The sequence below is a fragment of the Jatropha curcas genome, chromosome 2, assembly GCF_041381405.1.
Source record: "Jatropha curcas cultivar XTBG-Jc1 chromosome 2, XTBG_Jcur_1.0, whole genome shotgun sequence".
Lineage (NCBI taxonomy): Eukaryota > Viridiplantae > Streptophyta > Magnoliopsida > Malpighiales > Euphorbiaceae > Jatropha > Jatropha curcas.
The window spans coordinates 29,891,397-29,911,616 of NC_143152.1; the positions used below are offsets into that span (position 1 = coordinate 29,891,397).

Consider the following 20,220-nt stretch of genomic DNA (forward strand, 5'->3'; position numbering starts at 1 on the left):
AAAAAGAGTATCTTTCGCCTGTAATAACCGCCACCCCTGCTTAGCAAGCATAGACAAATTAAAATGTCGAAGATCACGAAAACCCATACCACCTTGCTGCTTAGAAAATGACATCCTTTCCCACGAAAGCCAGTTAATACCTCTGCCTTGTTCTTTCTTCCCGTTCCACCAGTAGCGATTCATAATAACCTGTAGCTCATGACACAAAGTAGAGGGCAACAAGAAAACTGACATACAATAAGCTGGTATAGCCTGAGCAACAGATTTAATAAGACCCTCTTTATCGGCTCTAGACAAAAATCTATTATTCCAGCTATTCAATTTCTTCCACAACCTGTCTTTAATAAAAGAGAATATTTGCTTTTTATCACGTCCTATAAGAGAAGGAAGACCAAGATAAAAGCTATCCCCAATAGAACCCCTCACACCCAAGATATTAGAAATGTCATCTACAGTATGTTGCGAAACACAGGGACTAAATAAAGTACTAGATTTTTGAAAATTTACCGCCTGTCCCGATCCCGCCTCATAGTCCAAGAGAATTGATTTCACCATTGTAGCTTCATGAGCATTAGCTTCAAAGAAAAATATAGAGTCATCCGCAAACAACAAATGTGAAACTCGAGGACAACCTCTACCAACCCTACATCCATGAATCAACCGCCGCTCCTCCGCATCTCGAAATAAAGCAGATAAACCTTCAGCACAAATTAAAAATAGGTATGGAGAAATAGGGTCCCCTTGATGGAGACCTCTAGCAGGACTGATAGGACCAACAGGAATCCCATTCAAACACACAGAATAGCTGACACTTGAGTAACACATACTCATCCACTGAATCCAGGCAGCAGGGAATCCCAAACAATGCATCACATCAGACAAATAATCCCAACTAACTCTGTCATAAGCTTTACTGATGTCAATTTTCAAAGCACAATAACCCAGATCCCCACATCTCCTATTCATCAAATTATGTATAGTCTCAAACGCCACACAAACATTATCAGTGATCAAATGGTTAGGCACAAAAGCAGACTGATTCACAGAAATAATATGAGGCAACACCTTCTTAAGCCTATTCGCTAAGACTTTAGAGACAATTTTATATATAACATTACATAAGGTTATAGGTCGAAAGTCTTTCACAGTTTCAGGAACAGGAATTTTCGGAATAAGCACAATATTTGTTAAAGTGAGGTCAGAAGGAAAAATACCTCGCTGCAACCAATCCACAACATTCAAAACAATAGCATCCCCCATAATATGCCAGTACTTCTGAAGGAAGGCCGGGTTTAAGCCGTCAGGTCCAGGAGCCTTGTCAGGATGCATACTGAATAAAGCCTCTCGAAATTCATCTTTCCGGAATGGAGCTAACAAACTCGCTGCATCACTATCAGTCACCCTTTTTTGAAATAACCTCAAGAAACTGCTTCTATTCGGTTGCCTCTCAGCCTGAAAAAGCTCAGAAAAATAATCTTTTACCAACACCTCCATCTCTCCATGATTAGACGTAACAGAACCATCACTTTTTTTAAGCTTTTTAATTCTATTAATATTCCTCCTACCTTTAATCTGCTTATGAAAATATTTGGAATTTTTGTCGCCATATTTAAACCAGAAGAGCTTAGCCTGTTGCTTCTTCCGAATTTCTTCCGTAAGCAGTATTTTATTCCATTCCTCTTTAAGTCGTGCCGACCGAGACCCACCATACAAATCTCTATCGAGTTCAAGTTGTCGCACAATCAGATTCCTGCGTTTCCAAAATTCCTGATTTCTAGCTCGACCCCACCGATTAACGTCAAAAATAAGAGCATCACGTCTGCTTATGAAGTTCAAATTAACTGACTCCTCCCAACCCCTCCGTACAACTAATTCCAACTCATCTTTAACTAACCATGAGTTATCCACCTTGAAAGGCCGAACAGAATTATGATACTCATTTGGCTGCAAATCAATCACCACTGCCATATGATCAGATACTGGAGTAATTTGTGTAGTCGCAATAGCATTCGGAAACAAAGTTGCCCAACGATCATTAGACATAGCCCTATCCAATTTTTCTTTTATACGATCACCATTAGGATTAGTACCTTCAAAAGTGTAAAAATAACCAGCTGATTCCAAATCAATTAAACCAGCATCATCAAGAGCCGATTTAAAACCATTCAAGAGAAAATTTGGTTTAGGTGGACCTCCCTGTTTTTCCAAGTCAGCAACAATGTCATTAAAATCCCCTGTACAAAGCCAAGGTAAGGACCTATTGTTTGCCAGTGTTCGAATAAGATTCCAGGATGAACGACGACGATGCGCCTCTGGATACCCATAAAAGCCAGTAAAACGCCAACATAAATTGTCTTCCTTAATGCAGCAGTCAATAAAATTAGTGGAATATGAAGTTATCGTAAGAGCAACAGAAGATTTCCAAAGAACACATAAACCACCCCCCATACCAATTCGGTCAACACAAAAACAATTATCAAAACCAATTAAAAGCTTCACCTCCTCCATTCTCTGTGCATGCATCCTTGTTTCAATTAAAAATAAAACATGTGGTCGGTAACTTAAAGATAAATCTTTAAGAGCATTAACTGTCCGAGGGTTACCAATTCCTCGGCAGTTCCAGCTGATGAGAATCATTGTTGTTGGCTGTCCCGCGGTTTTGCGAGATCAGCCGCTAATTTTGACGTTGAAGAATGAACTCCAGCGTTAGAACCTCCTGCAGAATCCTTAAGGTGAGAAACGGCAGCAAGGGTAGTCGTATTAGGGAAAAAATCATTTGTGGTCAATATACCACTCCTGGGCCTCTTCTTTAATTCTTCAGCCAGGCCCACAACCACATCTTCACCGAAATCAGTCTCCATCATGCCCACACCAGTAGCCTCCCTAGCTGTTCCCAAGTCAACACCAAATAAAGATTGACGAAATTGACGTGATGTCAGAATATCTTCCTTATCAATGCCCATGCATTTATTTGCTTCCCGAAGATCCCGCCTCAAATCTCAGCCCTCTTTCTTCACGCAACCATGGATTGCCGGAAACCAACACACGCCGGTCGGAGACGCGAAGACTGTCATCCCAATCAAACCGAATATCTTCTGGTTTAGTAAACAAACGTTTCTCACAAAAAGCATCGGTGTGGGTAACAGTATATGTGGACACGAAAGTAACTAAAATAGACATAGAAGGCTTCCCCTTTGGCATCCACGAGCTTCTTCTTCCTTTTTAATGGAGTGCGAATATCAAATCTAATTCTAATCCGCATAACTGATTCAGTGCTTTGTGCACTGAACTTCAAGTCATAAGAAATAAACTCACCAATGAAATTGCCGAGAGATCTAGCTACCTCCTCTCTGTAAAAACCTGGCTTTAGTCCCTTAACATGCACCCAGACATTGATATGGAGCAGTGGAACGTGTAAAGGATCCTGCTGTTCCTCAATTTTATGCCAAACTAGCAAGTGTTTGTTAAATGACCACGGCGCCCCTTCCACAACTCTGTTGAAATCCACACTGTTGTAGAACCGAAATAAAAATCGCTTGGCACCCAACTCAGATATAGAGACCCCTCCTAACGGATGCCAGGTATCTACAAGAACCAGTTTCATAGCATTGAAGTTTATGGAGTTATAGGTTAAAAACATTCCCACCAAACACCACTCATAAGTCTGTTGTGGTTCATCAAGGTTGATATTGAAAGCTAAAATCTCCTCCTCCTCTTCTGCAAGGGATGTCTGTAGATCAGTAGTAGCCATCGTGACAAAGCCGGAATAATCACCGGAGAAATTCAGATATGGAAAAGAGACATGCTAACAAGAGCATACAAAAGTCGGTGGTTCACTTACATGCACTTTGATTGATTAACAATTATTTCTTTAAATGAGCAATGTTCATAAAAGTATTATGTTAGTGATTTGACAATTAAAAAGGATATATACATGCCTTAATTCCATCTCTTTTACTACATTAGTTAATAGATATTGCTCTTTCCGTCTCATTTTATTTACATGGTTTAAGAAAATATATATATTAAGAATTTAGTCAATAAAAATTATTTTTTCATTTTTTACCATTAATAACTTATTAAAATATAAAAAGTCATTCATTCAATGAACAATTAAAAACGCTATTATGGAAAAAATAATTATTTACATGTCTAAAATTAAAAACTTTACAAACATTTTGAGATATCTAAAAAGAGAATAACAAGCAAACAAAATGAGATGGATGGAGTATTTTACTTAATCGGTAAGTGATCACTCTAATTCATATTTTATTATCTGTATAAAATCAGATTTTTTTTTTCGTCTGCTCATTAGATTAGTAAAAATTCTTGTATTTTGAAGGACTCCAACTGAGACCTTTCGATCTCCATATAAGCGAAAAAGCTAACAAGATCACATTTGATTGGTTATAAAATTTGAATTTTACAACTAAGCCTCTTTTAAAAAAAATTTATTATTTGATATTAGAGTAAAAAATTAATTATTAACAAAATAGAATAAAAATAAATAATTTATATAGCTTATCCTAACTAATTTGAGATGAAAATTTAATTGTTATTATTGTTGAATATAAATGGTGATTAGGATAAAATTCACTGCCTATCTTTTTTTTTTTTTTTTATTCATCACTTGATCCAAAGGATTGAATACTGTGGGTTACAGACAATGGCAGCGATCTTAACTCATTAAATTGGTGAAAACTCTTATTGTTAAGAAAATTTAAATTTGAGATGTCACACTCTTTACTTTATACAATGAGAAGACTAACCAGATCACACATAATTAATAATTCAGTACCTATTTTAATTGAACATTATGAGCTCATTTATATATAATTTAATCTTCTACTTGATAAGTCGTAATAAAATGTAATATAATAAGTGTATTTCTAATTTAGTGGTTAAATTATATTACATTATATATGAGTTATAAAAGAATTTAAAAAATAAATATTTAAAATAGTATAGTTAAAAAAAAAGCTATTATTTATTAATGGATTAAGATTCATACATTATTGACAAAAAAAAAATGTAAACTGAAAAAAAACAAAAGACGGAAAATGTTAAAATTTAAAAAATTTGTATGATCTGACTTACACGGTTGAATTTGATTGGAATGGGCTTAAATTTCTGATTGCGAAACCGAACTTTTAAAACGACACGAGAGTATGACGTGGAGGTCGCAATTTCTAAATCCATTCGAAAATTGGTGAATTTTCTTTGATTCACCATAAACTCATCTAATTTGATCTAAAACAAATATAAGCTGAGAATCATAGATGCTTAATTTGTTGGATTGACCCTGTCACTAAATTAAACCTCATAATTACTAATTGCGGGTGATATATTGAACGATAAAGGGCAATATTTTATACCAATAAGATATTGATTGAGGTAGTAAATGACCTCAAAATTCGTAAAAATGAAAATAGAAATCATCTTATCGAGAGTATTAAAATTTTTATGCTTTACGGCTCGAGAGGATTATACCTTTTGATTGTAAAAAAAAAATTTATGTGTGGGGGATTGTTTTGCACGTAAAGATATGAATTAAAGAGGAGGGCAGGCCGTACATGTAATTTCAATGAAAGACCAAATGGGCCAAATGAGTCTGTTATGTATTAGGGTTGGAAACCTGTCACCTGGACCTTGATTTTGAAATTATGCTTTTATCCTCTATCCTTGTTGCTTTTTGTTTATTAAAACTACCTTTATTGTATAATATTTATTACGTTCGAGAAAATAATTTATTTTAAAATATTTATCACACTTGTGGTTTCAATTAGTAATAAATATTTTTTTCATGTATATAACTAATAATTATTACTTCAATTTAATGGTTTTTTTAGAGAATTAATATTAAACTAAGGATAATATAATTAATTTACTCAATAATATATTGTAACTTAGACAAATTTAATGATTTTCTTAACAGACGTGAAATTTCAAATGTAATAGATATTATGGAATAGAGATAGTAACAAGTTTTTTTATTCAACAAATTACTATCTCCGTTCCATAATACTTGTCACATTTGAGAAAATAGTTTGTTCCAAAATACTTGCACATTTGTGGTTTCAAGGAGTAATAAATATATTTTTTTTCATGTTTACTCTTTGTATATGACCAATAATTATTACTTCAATTTAACGGTTTTCTTAGAGAATTAGTATTAAATTAAAGGTAATATAGTTAATTTATTTAATAATTTATTGTAACTTAGACAAATTTAATGATTTTTTTAAAAGACGTGAAATTTCAAATGTAACAAGTATTATAAAACAGAGATAGTACAACTTTGATGTTTGTATTGTTTTAAATAATAACATTAATGCATTAGGTCACTAAGATTTTTCGAAAAACTGATTTAATCTTAATGTGGGTAAATTGGTTTAAAAATACCTAAATTTATAGTAACGTTAACGGTATTTAAGTTAACATTTTTTTTTTGGCCGAACACATGAAATTCCCCTTGAATTTTTTCATTTTAACCATTTGGCAATTTCAACTTTGCGGGGACCTAATGTGTTCCTGAACTTTTAAATTTTGTAACTATTATATCCCCGCAAGCTGTAAAGATAGCATGCGAAACCAAATATGAAATGTAGCGTAATCACCTGATTAAAAGTTCAGCATGGCAAAAACAAAGTCGTTTTTCCCTCTATTCCAAAGCGTCACTTTTCCTTTTCAATCTCTCTCTTCATTTTTCCGTCTCTACTCCTCTCCTTTCAATATATTTCTTTGTTTTTCTCTCATTTTCAATCTGTTAATGGATATCTCTTTAATTGTATTTCTTCTTCTTCTTTTCAATTTTCACTTCTTTTTCTGAATTTCTTTACAATAAAGTTTCTGAAGTTTTGATTTTGGATCCTTAAAATCTCTAAAATAAAAAATTCAAAACTCAGCACCTCCCCCATTGTGCTACACAGATCGAAAGTGGAGAGGGACAGAATGGCAGAGAGGCGACGGTGGCAGGTTTGGGTCAATCGAAAAGTGGAGAGGGAGGAGCCGAAAGTGGAGAGAGAGGAGTCGGCGTTGGTCGGGCACAAGCAGATGATCGGAAAAAAATAAATAAAAATGGAGGGGACGGCTGTGCACAATCGGAAAGAAGGGAGAAAATAAATTTAGGTTGGGGTTGATTAGGGTTGATTAAGGTCCGATTTGGCCCAAATCATGAATTTTTACTTGGTTTTTTAATTGGTTGGAGGATTTCTAATGGGTTTAAATTGGTTTAGCATATATAAATGCCACGTGGAATAAAATATGCTGACGTGTTTGAAAAAAATGCCACGTAAAAGAGATTGTATTTTAACGCTCAATTTTGTGACTGAACATAGGTGTAAAAGATAAAAAAAATCAAATTAAGAAACACATTAAGTCTCAGGCAAAGTTGAAAGTTGATAAGTGGTTAAAATGAAAAAATTAAGTGGATATTTTATTATTTTTGTTTTTTGGAATAGTGGTGTTTCTTTTTTTCTAATCTTTTTAGTATGAAATTTGTTTCGTGTTTTGTTAAGGAAGAAAAACTTGCAGTCTACAAATTGTTTAGTAATTTTGCTTCAATCTTCACAAAATCTTACAAATATTTTCTTAAAATATAATCTCATTCAACATAACAATTACGTAACTTCAATGTATATATATATATAATAATAAGATGTAATTGTTTCATGTAAATCATAAGTAAAAGTTAAGCTTGTTATATGGATAATTAAAATATTAAATTAATTGGTCATAGTTGAAATACTTAATTAAATCTTCTGGTGTAATATTATCTATCTTTTTGATTTTATATTTCCAAATTGCAACCGTACAAAAAATAAAAGAAGAGTCAATCCCGTTCAAAGAATGGAAAAAAGAGTGCGAAGCCAGATCAAGGACGGAGAGATGGGCTACAATGGGCTTCAAAGCCCATATTCCCATTTCCATCTGTACAGACTGGACTACAATGTGCCATTCCACCAACTCGTTGGGTGCAAATTCTCCAAACTTCCTTCACATTCACATGCAAACTCATGTGACGATCCTTTTCCAACATGAAAATAAACTGAGTCAGCTCTTTATATATATATATATATATATATATATATATATATGGTATAAATCAATTATCGAATAAAGAATCGATGTAATGTATTACCAAGCAAGTATTTAATCACAGGTTACAAATTGAAAATATATTTTTTCTTAAAATAAATATTCTTAAAAAAAAAAATGTCTCTATTTGTTTAGACCAATTGAAGAAAGAAGACAGTAACCAATGACCCAGAATACAATCTGACTTGAATTATTAGTTAAATTAAAAGAAATGCAATACTCAAAACTCAAGTGGATTATTAATTCATAATTTAAATATATTTATTTGTAATAATGAATAAAAATTGAATAAATTCATGTTCAAAATATAGATTATTATTATTTTCATTATTATTATTATCATTAATATATTGGAGTATTAATTTGTGACATGCAATTTGAGATGCAAAGGTGAAGAATCTTTATTTATTTATATTGATATAGAATCCACGTGGAGAAGTGATAGATACTTGAATAATTATATAATTAAACTGAAAGGTACCTTTTGGTTTGGTGGATATAATTTGATTTAGATAATGTTAATTTGGAGTTGAAATCCAATAGTTTTTTAAGGCAACAATTTGCCACTTCACTAGCAAAGCGAAGCCAAACATCACATCATCATATATTACTTACATCCAATTTAATAATATAAAAATTACAATTTGCACCTCCCAAAGTTCATTAATTAAACCCACACTGCTAAGTCCTTCCTTTCCTTCTACCTCTACTCTTAATAATTAAAGAAAAGTTAGATTACTGATTAATACACTCCAAATAACAAACAAACAGACAAACATCCCCTTCATATAATAATGTATGAAGAGAATATTATAACCAAATTAACAAATATCCTTCATAAACACAAACCCAAACCCAAACCCAAACCCACACCCAAACCCAAACCAACTCCTTCTTCTTTTCTTTCAATTCTTGATTTGCACGTGAATAAATTTCTCTTTTTCCTTTTTCAATTAAGCTCTTCCTGGGGTTTTTGGATCATGATGATTGTTTGCTCCAGTTCCTGGATAGTCTTGGCTTTCCAAGTCCATTCTTCCATTCATATCCCCTTCTATCAAATCAAGTTGCTCTTCTCCAAAATCCAAATCCTGACCTCAAGAAAATTGGGTTTAAAGAAAAAAATAAGTTTGTCAAATATAAGTTAAAGAAAGAGATGGGTATGCATGCTTTTTACCAATTCCTAGTTTAATCCTATCAAGAGATAAGTAACACCACAAGATGACATAAATATGTGGAAAATCTTGATCTTGTTTGATTTGGATTGGTTAATTCTTGTCAAACTGTAACATTTCTTGAGTGCAATTCTTTTTTTTTTTTTTTTTTTGTGCGTGTGTCAATTATCAATTTAATCCCCAAAACTACAAAGAATAGGTAGACGAGAGAGGACCTGAGTGAGCAAATCTTGGACCGATGATGAGGGGTTTTCTCGAGTTGACTTGAGGCTTCCTGTAAAGAAAATCAAAGAAATGCTGACATTGAAGCCAAATATATAATAACAAAAATTAAAAAAAGAAACCCAACTAAGTTACTTACTGGTCGTAGGGACTGCAAGAGAAGAGATGACAAAAGAGAAACCCAGAAAGAGAAGCAAAATCCTAGAAGAAAGAAAACCCATTTTTTTTTTTTTGAATTTGATCAAAGAGAATAGATATGTATATATATATATATATATATATTACTAGATTTTAATATAGAGATGATAGATGTGAAAGGAAATCTGGTGATTGCAAGACACACAGCATGTAAGAATGGTGCTCTATATATATATACAGAGAGAGAGAGAGAGAGAGAAGAAACACACACATACATACGCACATGACTTTTTTTTGAATATGCAAAAGAATAAAAGGCAATACTCCTTACAAAGTCAACTTACCATTTCTCCTCTTTTCTTTCTTTTAATTTTTAGTTTTTTTTTTTTTTTTTTAAATCTTGGTGAGTTCCCACTTGCCTAACTTTATCTCTCTTCATGTCATTTTCATATCATCCAATGATTTTGTGCCAAAATATATTTTTTTTTTCCATTAATTACTATGTTATGGAGTCACTGCAATTAAACAATTACGATTTTAAATACAAATTACATTAAAATTCATTAATAATTAGTACGTTGAGGAAAGGAATAGAAAAGGCCATGGGTACATCACGTTGAGCAAATTTACGTAGTATTGCAAAGGAGATAGCATACACAAGAATATCGTGGTCATTGCATTTCACATTAATCTACAAATCTTCAATATGATGCTTAGATTAAAAAAAGAAAACTAATAAAAAAAAAAAAGAAAATTTCAGATATATTAAAAAATTGACAACTATAGAAAAAGAGGTAGCAGTGTAAAACATTCACGAGATGTTGTAAGTGTCACCCACAGTCTCAATCTTTATATTATAATGCTATGAAATTAATCCTTTTGGACCCACTCCGGTGCAATTTTTAATTCACATATTAATGTGTTTAAATAAAAGTTAAGTAATTAGTTGAAATCCAAATATTAATTGGGATGGATTAATGGGATTTTGCCAGGTGTATGCTTATGCACTAAACTCCACTTTTAGAGATGCAAATCTTTGTTTTCAATTCTCCATTTGTTTGCTTATCAATATCTTCATTCAAATAATTAGTTTTATAACGCCCGGATTTGCCAATGTGTCATCCAATTACCATTTCTTTTTTATTTTTTTATTTTTAATAATTGAGATCCTATGTATTTTGTTTATGGCTAATCTACTGTAATACTAAAAAATAATAAATGTTTAAAACAATTTTTTTGACGTAATAAATATTTTTGTTTAAAAAAAAAAAAAAGAAAAAACATCATTATTAGTAGGTGAGACTCGACTATTTATAAGAGTTCTCCAAAAATACTCCATTCCTGCTGCCGGTCAAGAGTTACTATCATTATTATAATAATTGATTATTGACTATTTTCTTTTATAATTTCCTTTAATTAATTAATTAATTACGTATAATTAGAGGAATGTAGAGGGAGAATAATAATTGAAGTAAAAGGTTCCAAAGATGGGGGCACACAATTGAGTTTGGGCGGTGGACAGACACTTGACATTCTAATTTGTCTTCTTACCATTTTTTTTTTTTTTTGGTCTCTTAGGTTTCTTCCTATCCATGGGCTGCCTGTCATAATTCAATCTGTTGCTGATATATCATTAATTTAATTAATTCAAAAAATTGAAATTATTTTTTCAATATTTTTTTTAAAAATTAAATACATTTTTTAACAGTAGAACTTGCCAATTTTGAGGCTAAGCAGCCGACTGGTTCCATAGCTTTGGGACAAGTTAAATCAAATTTTAAAATAAAAATTAAGTAAAAATTGATATTTAAACCGAGTTGACTCGAATTGAACTAGCTCCAATTGGTTGATTTAATTGATTTTTACAAAATCGAGTTGACCAAAAAATTTCAATTTAAACCGAGAACCAATTTTCATTTTGGACAGACTATTGCGGTTCAATTTCTGATTCGGTTTGGTTAGTGTGTTTGCTCACCCGGGCTAACTCAATGCTATTTTCCAAATATTAAAAAGAATTATAGTTAGATAATCTATATATGTTCAATGGTACCACTTCTAGGAAAGAGAGTCACCTAAATCTTATCAATACAAATAGGTTATCCAAAAATAAATAAATAAACAAACAAACAAACAAAGAACACTCGAATCCAATTAGCAAACATTATATAGTCTCCTTTCTAATCTTTAATTCCTCTCTTATTTGCTACCACAAACATATTTGTGTTCTTACACTGATAGGTCTCAATCAGAAAGTGTCAATTTATAAGACATGAAAAAAGAAAAAAAAAATCAATTTAAATTAGCAAATTTAATTAACCATCATTATTATAGAATATATGCTTCAATGATTTCATTAAATATTGTATATGATTTGCAAGATTAAAGCCTACAAAAAAATCTCCATCAGATATCAACTCGTTACAAGTATACTCGAGATTTAGCTTAATTCAAATTTGAAAAATCGAATTTGATTTTATTCATTTGAAAAATGCCAAGCATAAGCTTGGATCGACTGGGATGTAAATGAATTAAGCATGAATTTAATAAATAATGTTAAGCTTATTGAATGAATTTAAAAGAGATTTTCTTTTCTTTTTTTTTTTAAAATATGATCAACTTGATTATTTTATAGCCCTACTTAAAACTATATCTAATTGTAAAATCTAGAATTTTTGCAACATTATATTATTTCAAGGAATCTGGCCATATAAAGAGTTGGTGTAACATCCTAGTGAGTTGAGTTGAGTCATTTCATAGAGGTAAGTTGAGTTGGGTTGAATCAAACCTTGTTGGGGTAGAATGAGAGTATAAGTGGACTTATGTGAATGTAAAGTTAGGACTTGCTTGCATTAAAACATACAGCTTGGGTATGAAGTTGTAGCCTTTGTACACTTGAGGTACCAATTAGATATGTTACACAGCCAACTCACTTCTTCTAGAGACTACCCGTTCTTATCAGTTCACTTCCTATTTTCATGTTTATCATTCTCTTCTTACTTGTCCCGCCCATTTTCTTTCCATTGTCAACATAGTTAAGCATTAAGTCAACTGCAAGTAAGTAAAATTCCTTGAAGTTATATGTTATTCACTCTTTAATTGAGTTATATTGGAGATGAGTTATGAGAATTCTTGTATATAGGAGAAGAAAGTTCAACAGTTGCAGAAAAGAGAAGCTAAAACAGAGTCCCAGCTTTTTGAAACCAAGGTTTGATATCTCTTGTTATTTCCCATGTTCTTTGCATGAAAACTTGTATGGAGTGTTGTTCATGAGAATTCTTGTTGAGTATTGTTGGATGAAAGAAGTGGGAAGGAGGTGAAAACAGGGGATAAATATATGAAGTGGAAACAGAGTTTGCTAGAAATTTTACCAGCAACTTTATCTTGATCTTGACCCCATTTAATGATGGAACTAGGAATTGTCATAGAAGAGTTATTTGTTCCTCTATGTGTTATCTTTACGTGGGCTTTTGAATCATTCAATTTGGAGTTGTATATTGAGAGTTATGGCCAAAAGAACACAGACTGCACAATCTGGAAACACGTCGCGCGCTCGCGCGGTCTGGAAAGCAAGTCGCGCTCGCGACTTTCACATGCGCGGTCGCGACTTTGGCCAGAAGCTCTCTGACTCTCAGTGTGCGCATCTCGCGCTCGCGAATCACACAAGCGCGCTCGCGACTTCATCTCGCGCTCGCGACTTGTGCTGCGCGGTCGCGACTTCAGCCAGAAACACACTGACTCTCAGGATGCACAAGTCGCGCTCGCGACTTTCACATACGCGGTCGCGACTTGAGCCAGAAAGCCCTCTGACTCTCAAATGCATTTCTCGCGCTCGCGAGGTTTGAAGACGCGCTCGCGACTTCTCTCTGGGAAGCATCTCGCGCTCGCGACTTGGAATGTCGCGCTCGCGACTGATGCTTTGACACTCTTTTGCCTTTCATTTGCTATGTAATTACATTCCTTTGCTCAACATGCATGCATCCAATCATTTTACAACAAAAATACAACATAAGAACATGGATTAAAACAACATGTAAGCATTTATATGGTGTGAAATCATATCAATATGATGAACTATGATGTTGTGAAACCATTTATGTGCTATTGTGTTACATTGTTGACATGCTAATCTTAAGCTCCATTGAGGTTAGGTAGAAACCATGTAGATAAGGCTATGTCGCGACATAGAATAGCAGATCTGCGCCCCATACAGTTTGGAACTCCGGCTACAGGCCGTTGAGTGGATATGATTAAACCGTGCGGTGCAAATCCGGTTAGGGGCACCAAAGCGGACAGTATCTCACTAGGTCATACAGTGGCATAGGCGAATCCGGTTCGGGGCCTATAGCCTACAGTATTCATACAGTTTATCTTATCACTTCGGTTTCACTATAACCTTATGGAGCCATACAGATATCTTGACATAACATTGCATGAATCATACAGTATACTATACAGCAAGAAAGATCATCAAGTGAAACATGACAGTATCATAATATGTGTATTTATTTCCACATATGTATGTGCTTATATGTTTCTTCATTCATTGTGATATTCACTGAGTTTAATCAAAGTTGCAGAGTTCATACAGCATAAAGAACATCAGGTAAGATCATGAAAGTATGATGTTATATATGCTCACAAGTTTATTTATTTAATTCTTAAGAAGCCATACAGTCATGAGTTGTTATTAATCATAATTTATATGATGTGACTAAAAGGGCATAAGTCATACAGTATAATGAATAGCAAGTAAGACAATGAACATATACTGTTATGTATTCTTACATATTTATTGATTTCATGCAGACAACACAATGAACAGCAGGTAAGACTATGATAGTATCATAATGTGTAATATACGGTTCATGTGAAAGAGTTATGAGAGAAGTAGATTAATTATGTTTATGAATTAGAAGTTTATTCGTTGCTACAAAGAGACATTCATGTTAAAATTTACTGATTCTATGAGTATCAATGCTTTATGAAATTGGTATTTGAAGTTAGTTGCCATCGCACTTTGTTTAGTATGTGAAGTATAAGAACCACTGAGTTTTATACTCAGCGCGTTGATTTTTATCACGCGCAGGTTGAAGATCGTGGTTGTTACTTGAAGACTTGAGGAGTACTATCAAAGCAGAAGTGCTTAATTTGGTCATAGTAGATTGAGAGATGTAGAATTAAGATTTATGGCATGTATTAAGAGTTATGGCATGTATAATTCTTTTATTGTTAGAGCTTATGTGATTGTAAATATAAGTGAAACATGTAATTATTTTGGTGTAAGTAGTTGGAGATACGAATAATATTTATGAAATGATTGAATATGAAATAGTTTACTATAGTTGGTATGATTAGGTCATGAAAACTTGATATAGATTCTGAATGAAATTAATTGCTAGATATTAAATACTTTTGAGGATTTATACAATTATGTGAAGATATATATATAAAGGGTTATTGTGTTATGATGATTCTTGGAGATGTTGGAAGTTTAGAGTGTAACTGGGAGTGTCTATATTCTTATTTTGCATACAGTATGATATCAGCATGACAGGATATAAGTTCAACCAGATTGTAGCGTCTCGGCTCGGTTCATTCGGGTTAACGGGTGGACCGGGAAGGGGTGTTACAATTTTTGGTATCAGAGCCTAGGTTTAGGCGGTTCTCGGACAATAGGTGTATCTATGTAGGTTAAAGACATACAGTGAGAGTATGAGTAATTTAAGTTAAAGACATGCCATATTGGTTTGATTGGAAACAACCAGCCATTGGAGAATGATGGCGTAGTAAGCGGAGTGTATATTGAGGTTCTTATTGATAATTACTGGTTATATCCTTTTAGATCATTATTCATGGAGGATATGCTTAGAAAATAATGGATAGGGAATTCAATGTAGTGGTTATTGGAGATGAAACATGTTATCAGTATTATGAGATGTATTTTGAAACGGATTTTTATCCATGATTATGATGGCGTGAATGACTTGTAAAAATGTTTGTTCATGTTGCCTCCAGAAGAAGCATAGTTTATGCTGCTTATGAACAAATGATTTTGCTATGAAAATTCTTCTTCTCTGACCACTTTGAAAAAAAAAAAAAAATATATATATATATATAAATTTTCAAGTGTGATTTTCTAAAGTTTTGATAAATGAAGGATTGTTTTATACATGACAATGAAGTCACTTGTATAAATTCATGAGCTATGAAAGTATAATAGTTTATGACGTGAACATGGAAGTAACATATATGTATATATTTAAGTATGTCAGATGAAGTGTACACTTGTATGGTTGTGTATGCACAAAGCTATATTAAGTTATGCATGATTACGAGTATAAAGGTGAAATGATGTGAATGTGAACTGCTTGCATAAAATGCATGAATGTGTGTACATGTGCCTATGGACGGAATATGTTGAGGATGAGTTGCTGGTATTAGCTAATAAGCAAACAAACTGATTCGGATATAAGGACATTAGAATCTAGTTAAGAAGAGTATTGATGTTTACATGATTGTGGTTAATGGAATCTAATATGACTATTGAGATAAGCATTTTGCTGGATAGAATGCATATATACATATATTCATTGGTGTATTTATATAAATGATCTTAATGCTGAATGATTTGATGTGATTTGCTCGAAGAAGGGGTGATGAGTATTTTTCATAGGAACTACTGTCAGTATTTCAAGTCATTTAGGAGAAGTGATTTATATTTATGAGAACTACTTACGATTTGGTGGACTCAAGTATATTGTGGCGTTCATCAGCTAGTTTGCAAATGTATGACTATCAGGAGTCATATAACGTACTATGGTTATAAGAAAAGTATGGTGATTTCTAGGATGAAATCAATTATGTAATTCTTTTTTTTTTAAATATGATCAACTTGATTATTTTATAGCCCTACTTAAAACTATATCTAATTGTAAAATCTAGAATTTTTGCAACATTATATTATTTCAAGGAATCTGGCCATATAAAGAGTTGGGCATACCCGATCTATAATAATTACTGATGCCTAAAGAAAATATTTGTTTTCAGTAATGTCTTTAAATAATTATACATATTCACAAAAAAAAAAAAAAAAAAAAAAAAAAAAAAAAAAAAACATAAAATTTTCAATTTATTAGCCAATAATATCAAAATATAATCTATAAAAATATATTATTGTTTCATTAATTTTATATATAATAAATATGTTGAAAGATGGTTAACAATTTCACTTTATATATATAAAAATATTGACTTGTAAATGTGTAATTTCTTAACTTTTGTCAACTTGTCTCTCTACCAAATAAGTCTAGTACAGAAAATTTCGAATTTTCCATTAGAATTTCACCTAGCTAATTATTACAAGAAGAAAATAGAAACAAGTCAGCAAGATCTTTGTCTTCGCTGTGTTTTTTCTTTTGGTTTTTTTAATAGAAAGGGGGCAATTGCCCTTTCTCTTTCACCATGTAGCTCCGTCCTTGGTTTTAATGATGATCCCTATATTATATATTTTATATAAAATATCTAAAATTATGCAAAAACAATATGGTATAAAATGTTTACATTATAGAATGAACTTTTTCTGTTAATAATTATTAATAGTTTATATAATTAATAAGAATAATATAAACACACGTTATATAATTAATTCTGTAAATAAGTCGAGTGAATAAAAAACGAAAAAGAAAAGCGTATAATATTTTGATTAAGGGTTCAGGAGAGCTTGTGTTATATATGTTATTTTAATTAGATGCTGTAGGCATATTCATGGACAAGTATTGACGTGCGAAGCTGATGACATCCAGACCAGAATTAATATATCAAATCTCAATATACATGCATGTGTTTTTTATTCATCGACGGACCAAGTAACATCGTACGTTACACCATATCGAATAATTCTTCTCTATTTACTATATATATTGATAAAAACTCCTGAGAGAGAGGACTATTTGGTAAGGAGGTACTGTTTTGAGCCCACCAAACAAAGAAAAATAAAAGTGGGTTGTTTTCAGAAATTAAGAAAGAGCACTAAGATGATCAGTAGAAGGTTTTTAATTCAGCGTTGTAATGATAATGTGAAGGAAGGTCAAGTAAGAAAAGCATACATATATGTTTCTTTCATAACCAACAGAGAAGTGACATTTTTTATCAATCAGTTTAAAGTGCTTCAAATAATGCATTGTTTCTGTTTCGATTCGTATGTATTGCAGCTTTGGCCGCCATTTGTTTTTAGCTGCTGTAACTATAAATGATTTTTGCTCCAGAATTTTCCAAGTCTACTTTAGATGTGAATTTTCAAAGATAGCTGTTGGATTTTCGTACACGTTTTATCACGTCAAACTCATAAATCATATGATTTTATAAGTCGAATTGCGATTTTAATAATATTTTAAAGGTTTTTTATCCTTACAAATCACTCATCTAACTGTTACTGATTAATTTATCAATTCCCTTTTGCTATTTATTTTGAGTTATCAATTCTCTTATTTAGCTCATCATATATCAGCCTATTATAGAATATATTTATAATTAATATATAAAAGTATAAATCATATATACACCTATCTAAATATTAGGTTTCTCAACATATTGCATCACTGTATTCTATATCTACAGAAGCTTCCCTGCTTGCCAATTTGCTTATGACACACATGTGATGATTTTTGGTAGAGGGACATAAATCTTACATCCACCAAAGTTGAAATCTCTGAAACCTTATCTTTTATGGATTGAAAAATGCTAAACAGCCTTTTTTTTTTTTTTTTTTTTCTTTTATATATATATATATATCTAAACTATTAATTCTTATCTCTTCTGATTGTCTCCTGAAAGCAAAATTTCTGTCTATTAGATTCTTTGAATAATGAGGGTGTACTATTAGTTTTGAGAGTACTATTGTGGGGTAGTTAGTTGACATTTTATAAGATTTTCAGTACCCATTATTGGTGGTGATCAGGGCTCCATTTTGCATTTATAATGAAAAAATAAAATGTTTGAGCTCTCTCTTTAGAGGCCAAAAATTTATGCACTGCCCTAAAAATGGTAGGTAGGTGGCCACTTTGTTGTGGGTGGGTGGGTGGTTGTCATAGTAGTGCAATATATATAGAACTCACCCACATTATTGTTGTGCATCAATGAATGCCAAGGTTTCTCCAAGGATCCCACAACCATAAAGAAGGAAATAAATTATTCTTTTTTTTTAAAAAAATATTTGGGTTTTTCTTTTTTCCATTTCACTTATAAAATAGAGTTTTTTTCTATTGAACAAATTACTAATTCAACTTACTTTATTTCATATATCCTTTTAGTTTATCTGTCAAGCATGTTTTTGACCTCATGTGGATACAAAGAAACATGGAGAAGGTTGTTACTTCTTCTCTGTTTTTTTATCTTTCTGTCTGCCTTTGAGTGTAATTCTTTCTTTAAAAATTTTTTTTTTCTTGTTAGGGTTATTATTATTATTATTATTATTAAATTAAATATAATTAGGAAAAATTCATGATGTTATGACATGTGGATTGAAGATTAGTGGTGGCATTGATAGTTGCAACTAAAGAGATTTGTGGATTCTTAGTCGTCTCAAAGTCCTTGTCTCCAAGACTTTGCTTATTTTGTTGCCATCTTTATTTACTTCTTCTTCTTTCTTTCTGTTCTTTGTTCACATTACTTTTTAATGATCCTAAAGTTTTAGATGTTCATCACATTATATTTGTTCTCTCTTATATCTTATTCGACTGATTTAAATTAATAAATATTTATTTATAACAAGTCAAAAATTCAAATCATAATAATTTTTATTCCGATTAAAATATTTTTTATGCATAATAAATGTAAAAAATATAGACAATTCTATTTATTTTACTTTAAAAGCTGGTGCAGAATAGAGCCAATATAAAAAGAGCTAAGTTCAACATCGAAACAAAAAAATGGCACCAACTAATGATTGCTCTGACAAAATGAAAAAATGTTTCAAAGTTAACATTCCGGTGTGTCAATCATCATAGAAGAAAATGTGTCAATCTTTATGATTTAGAAGAATTTATTCTTTTTAGTTTTTAGCACTTATATTATATATGTATTACTATATTTAGTAATTTTAAATATTAAATTTGTGCATTAAATTGTTCAAAATATAGTTTATTTTCATTTTCTAATACAATGAAAATGTCATTATTATCTAAATTTGATTTCGAGTGAACAACAATTATACAATCAAAATTTTATTTTAATATGAATAACAAAATTTTAGAAAAGTCTCGTACAAAATTTATGATATTAATTACAACCAAGCAAATACAAAACAAAAAAATTAATTTCCATTACGGATATATTTACATATTTGTGTACAAAAAAGAAACAAATAAAATAAAATAAACAGAAATTTTACAAGACATTATTAGAATGATAAAGTTGAAAAAAATAAAAAAACATTGCTATATTGATAAAGATTCAATAATCACAGATATATTAATTAAGAGGTAGACTATAATCATTAGGAACTCAATTTTTATCAGAAATATATTAATTAAATAGCTTATATTCATTAGAAAACAAAAAAAAAAGAAATTATGAAGCAGTTTCAATTATTACA

General features: G+C 31.6%; 1 non-coding gene across 1 annotated transcript; it reads right to left on the reverse strand.

Moving 5' to 3' along the window:
• Positions 1–8,679: 8,679 nt before the first annotated feature.
• On the reverse strand, positions 8,680–9,854 carry LOC105632565 (uncharacterized). Its single transcript, XR_016319467.1, has 4 exons — positions 9,758–9,854; positions 9,631–9,708; positions 9,485–9,543; positions 8,680–9,185 (listed from the first exon to the last, which is right to left on the reverse strand). It is a non-coding gene; the product is annotated as an uncharacterized LOC105632565 (transcript).
• Positions 9,855–20,220: the final 10,366 nt, after the last annotated feature.